Here is a 6,000-nt window from a genome sequence, read left to right as displayed (position 1 = left end):
GAAAGAAAGAAAGAAAGAAAGAAAGAAAGAAAGAAAGAAAGAAAGAAAGAAAGAAAGAAAGAAAGAAAGAAAGAAAGAAAGAAAGAAAGAAAGAAAGAAAGAAAGAAAGAAAGAAAGAAAGAAAGAAAGAAAGAAAGAAAGAAAGAAAGAAAGAAAGAAAGAAAGAAAGAAAGAAAGAAAGAAAGAAAGAAAGAAAGAAAGAAAGAAAGAAAGAAAGAAAGAAAGAAAGAAAGAAAGAAAGAAAGAAAGAAAGAAAGAAAGAAAGAAAGAAAAGCATTGACATGGCATGATTACAGGCCTATCTTGAAAAGAAAGGTATCTGTTAATTAGGCAGGCATAGGTGAGATATGGTAGGATGTCACTGATTCCTGACAGAGATGAGAAGAGGGGCCCAAAATACATCAAAATATGATAAGTTCACTTTATTCTGCACATTTAATGTCTGAATAATTTCTAGTTTGGGGATAGATGTCAGAGAAATGCCTCTGAAGTCCAGGGAGAAACCATGTTGGGTTTCTGACTTGTGCAAATTTGCTGCTCTTGCTGTAAAGTACTGTCCAGCTTCCCTGGCAGGTAAGTATTTGCTGTTCACATAAGGATCAGAAAAGTTACTCTTTCCACTGAGAGTTTAATGGGCTTATTTTTTTCAGATCAGATTGAACAAATGTGACTGACAGAACCACAGAGAGCGTGCACACCTGGATAGAACCTATTTGTTCTGCACTTCCTTCCTTTTCTAACATCACTCATTCTTTTTGATCAACAGCATAAAATGCCAAAAAATATTTTTTCCATATTGTATTTTTTCAGTTGAAAAAAAAATCAAAATGATTGCTGTAGCAGAGAGAAATATGTGGTCTTATTTACAACTGAGGTTTGTTTTTCTTTACACAATGGCAAAAATCAACCTTTAATTCAGTTTTCTGCTCATGTTTTTATGAAATCTGCTGCCAGAAAACAGTCCAAGGAGTCTTAGACAAGTTGCTTTTAGGACATGTTACTACAGAGATCAGGAAAACAGGATCAAAGATATTTTCACTTTTTTGTAGGCTACCACTGCCCTACATCAGATTTAATCTTTCTTTTAATCCCATATTTCACATTTGTCTTCTATTTCTGTAAATAAACCCTCTTTAAAATACAAGTATCTGATTGAAAGTTTTTATTCTATCTAGTCTCATGTCTATTTTCTTATTTTCTGGCTGAATCACAAAGCAAATAAATAATTTTATTCACAAATCAAAGGTAATTTGCTAATGCAAAATTAATCTGGTTTATAGACTTAAGATTTAGGAGTATCAAAGCAGAAGCCATGGTGAAGAAAAAGCTAATAAGGAAAATCAAAATTACCACAAATGCACCAAAAAAGCACAGAAATAATTTTAACCAGTGATTGTTAATTACTTGAACAGTACCTTCTTGAACGTGCTTCCCAGCAAACAACTTGACACCTTCAAAATACCAACAGACTTCAATGATATCAATATTTTACCTTTTTCTACTCATCACCTGCAGAGCTAAAGAAACCAAGCGGTATCACAAAATGAGCTTTCAATCCAATGCATTAAAATCCAAGCCCACAAGTACAGGGTGATAAGAGATCCTTTCAGGTCAACCCCAAGACATATAATATTGCTTTCTGTGAGGTTTAGAACAGCTCAGGTTTTCTGAGGCCTCCCTTAGGTTGCATAAGTGAAGGATTTATGTCCATGTCATCCATTTAAAAACCTCTCAGGGGCATTGAAAGATGTGGGATTAAGAGAGATGTTTCAATATGGGGTTTATATGCAAAATGGTGAAAAAGACATAGTACAATGAATACATACATAATAAAACCTACTTAAACAACAAACATGCAAACTTGAAAAAAGTATACTTCATGGCAGGAAGAAAGTAGGAGACAAGAGGAAAAAATACAAGGAAGACTAATGCCCTTAGACACTCAATATAGAAAAGAGATTGTCCTCGTATACATTCTTATTTATCTTCACCCTCCTGCAGTTAGTGTATTACCTCCTTACACACAGCAGTTTCTTTCTGTCATGGAGGCAATTCATTCCTATCCTGTCAGGCTCACTTTTTCTTTCCTAGTGTCTCAAGACACTAGTTGCTGTCAAAGCAGTAACAAAAAGAACCCAAGAGGTTTCTATGCTGACACCTCCCGAATGTAGAATCATCACCATCATCAGATATATATTTGGGATTAGGAAGACCAGCTTCTGTTATATGACCTCATCCAGCTAGAACTTTCTCTAAATCCTTGTCAAAAAAATGTTTATGATCCCTAGCCCGCCAGAAGAAAAACTGTTTGTTCTCTCAAGCCCAGCTAACTTGTTTTCTATTATCTCCTTATTAAAGAAAAAGATTGTGCTTCATAAAGCAGTCCTAGATGTTGCAGAATTATTGCTTGAAACACAGAAATTGGAAAAACTCATTTTTATTTCAATATTAGTATCCTATGCCTTATGAGTCATTCTAATGATTCCCTTCTGTGCTTAAACAAGTTAGCTATTTTCAAAGCTGTTAACTAAAGTCACAGTGGAATTAAAAACACAGAAAAACAAAAAATATAGCTAAAGAAGACTCTTAGCTGGCCTGTACTAATCTCTCTTATACCAAATTTTGGAACCATCCAGTTCTGGAACCATGCAGAACTGTAGCAGCATTTCTGGCTAAATAATCTTGCATTATTACATTTGTCCACTAGTTTCTTTCATTTTTAAAACACCAGGGACCAACTCAAACCACCATAATTGAAACCAGGCTGATTTTGATTTTCTGTTAGCCTAATCTGCACACATACGCTTTGTAATTTGCAAATACAATTCACTGCAGCAGTAGGATAAATCAATCTGAAAATACATATATACATAAATAATAGTGGTTTAATATTACCAGTGAGAAATCTTGACAACTCAGAAGACTTAGAAACTCTGAGTCAAGGCAAATTCCAGAAGCTTCAATATTTGAAATATACTCAATTTCATTCAACAACTTCTTTGTAATAGCATTTGGTATTGTGTGCCTCTGACTCTCACTGGATGCATGTATTTATATGTACAGAGAAATATATACAAACTAACATATTTTTTTAATAATTAAATTGTAAAACAAGCAATTTTGTGTCAGATAGCTACCCAGAATTAAGAGATAAATACTCCAAGTTTATGAATTACTTCACTAAAGCTAGTTAACAATATTTTGAGGCATAAATGGACATAGGTTTATTTAGTTTGCTATATTCTGCCCAGAACAGCTGTAAACATGTGCCTTTTTATGGGAATTCAAGATTCTATATGGTTCAAACACCTGGCATTTGCTTTTTACAGTTGGTATTGTTCAGGCCATAGTTCCTGGCACACCCCCCATTTCAAGTTGCCAAGAGGGTGGTGGAAGAATGAGAAACCCTGGAACCATGTATTTTCTAAAGCAATACAAAAGATTGACCTTGGGTATTCCATCACACAGTGGGGTTTTGTCACATTTTACCTATTAGCCAGCTTTCCTCCTTCAAATTTGCTTTATTATGATCTAGTCAGCGTTGAAAATTGAACAATAAATAGCCTGTATGCACTTGTTTTATTGTGCCAGTATTAATAGATGTTTTCATAATTAATATCAAAAAATAAAAATGTTTTCCAGAAAGCTGTTTGTATACAGAGACAAAGAATTCTGCACTTTGCAAAGAGGACTGCTTTAAGGAATTGAGTACTTTTGTAAGAATTCCTCTATTCTATATCCATATCAAATCTGCAGGAAAAGCAATAATTGCAACCAAGTTTATTTGAATCTTTGTGCCAGCTAGAGACCTGCACAGGAAGAACCATGCAGCTATCAAATGTATTCATGTGCCACAGCAGTTCAGCAGTCCATGGCACAGCTGCTTGCAGGGGAGAGGCCAGAGCACAAACTGCAAATACACCACAAGCTCTGTGACCAGACTGAAGCAGAACACAAAACTTCCACAGTTTGTTGAATGCAGAGCTATTTCTCAAGCCTCTGTCTTTCAAAGCATCCCCTTCTTGCAAACTCTCTGTGCCATGTGTGTATCTGTTTCTGAGACAAAGCAATGCAAAGACTTTAGGATGAGTTTCTTTGCAGACATCACATCTACTGACTGATCTGCTGACTATACTCCATGTCTGATTCTACTCTGCTTTTCACCTTCACTAGCTCTCAGTTGCAGGATGAGTTAGTTGTACTTCTGGGATTACAAACTGCACTCCAGATGTTGTACTCTTTCTTTTCCAAGGGCATCCATTTGTTATCTATCATATTTTCCACTCGGTAAATAATTTAGATGGAATTTTTGAATAAATTTTCAAAACACTATTCTGAATATCACTCAATGGCATTACTCACACAAAGTCTTATAGAACTAAACATTTCCATTCTGAAGGTTAAATTTGATTTGTGAGCTGTGCATTGCAAAACTGAGCCACTTTTTAAGAAAGTCATGTTGATGAGAAGTCTCAATTTGACTTGAATCTGAAGCCATTTCTAGGAAAAGGAATTCAAAGGACATTGCCACAACCTGCAAGGTCACGTTTTTCTGTCAGTGCTTAAAGTTTGATATTAGTACCCTACTAGAACAGTCTTAAGAATTTTAAGAAAGATTAAATTATTCAAAAAAATCTCTTGAAGATAGCTACAAATAGATTAGACAATTAGATATTTAACATCAAACACAAATTTTGCTTATTGTAGTTGTCTCATCCATTATTATAAAGGGAAGGATGAAATAAGCATCCTTCTCAATAATGTATCCCTGATATCTTTAATCTTTCTTATTGTATCAGTTTTGTGTGGCAAGGTTTTGGTAGCAGGGAGGTTGCAGGGGTATTTTTTGTGAGAAGCTACCAAAAGCTTTCCCCTACATCCAGTAGAGCCAGTGCCAGATCGTTCCAAGAGGGACCATCAGCAACAGTGGCAGCACTCCTGGCTAAAATATTTAATAAAGGGGAAAATTTACTGTGTGAGAGTACTTGCAGCAAGAGAAGAGAGGAGTGAGAATAGGTAAGAAAGACAGCCCTGTTGACAGCAAGGTTGATGAGGAAAGAGGGGCAGAAAATGCTCCATGTGCCCGAGCTTAGATTATCTTGGAGTGTGTGGTGAAGCTCATGGAGGTCTACAAGAGAGCAGAGATCCATCTGCAGCTCATGGAGGATCCACCCCTGGAACAGAAGAATGCCTGAAGGAGGCTGTGATCCCATGGAAAGGCTATGCTAGAGAAGGCTTGCTGGCAGGTCATGTGGACCCATGGGTGACCCATGCTAAAGAAGTCCTAAGGAACTGCACCACGTGGAAGGGATTCACGCTGGGGAGACATTTGTGAGAACTGTAGCCTGTGGGCAGAACTCACATTGGAGAAGTTTGTGGAGAACTGTCTCCTGTGAGAGGGAGCCCACATTGGAGCAAGGGAAGACTGTGACGAGAGGGGAATAACACAGACCACAACCTCCAGTTCTTGTCCCCCTGAGCTGCTTGGGAGAGTGAATAGACAGAGAAACTGGGAGTGAAGATGAAAACAGGAGGAGGGGAGGGGTGAGGGGGAAGGTATTTTATGATTAGTTTTTATTTTCTCATTACACTACTCTGATTTGACTGGCAATAAATTAATTTTATCAAGCCTGTTTTGCCCATAGCAGCAATTGCTTAGTGATCTATCCCTATCCCTATCTTAAGCCAAGAGATTTTTGTCTTATTTTCTCTCCCCTGGCCAGCTGAATAGGGAGAGTGATAGAGGGGTTTGGTGGGCACCTGGCACCCAGGCAATGTCAGACACACCACACTCAAAAGATCCTCTTATCTATAGTCTATTTGCTAAAATGGAGGTTTGTTCAGTGATGAGGCTTCCCAGATTGACATTAACAGTTCTCCAAAACAAATTTGATTGCAATGACTATTCTGGACTCTTGGATTCACCCAGTTAGCCCAGAAGCCACATCTGCTCATGAACTGTAGAATATGAGAAGCAATTCCCACAAGAACAAAGCAAAA

Source organism: Vidua macroura, chromosome 1, assembly GCF_024509145.1.
Source record: "Vidua macroura isolate BioBank_ID:100142 chromosome 1, ASM2450914v1, whole genome shotgun sequence".
Classification (NCBI taxonomy): Eukaryota; Metazoa; Chordata; class Aves; order Passeriformes; family Viduidae; genus Vidua; species Vidua macroura.
The sequence above is the reverse complement of the archived record's forward strand: the minus strand, read 5'-3'. Positions refer to the sequence as shown.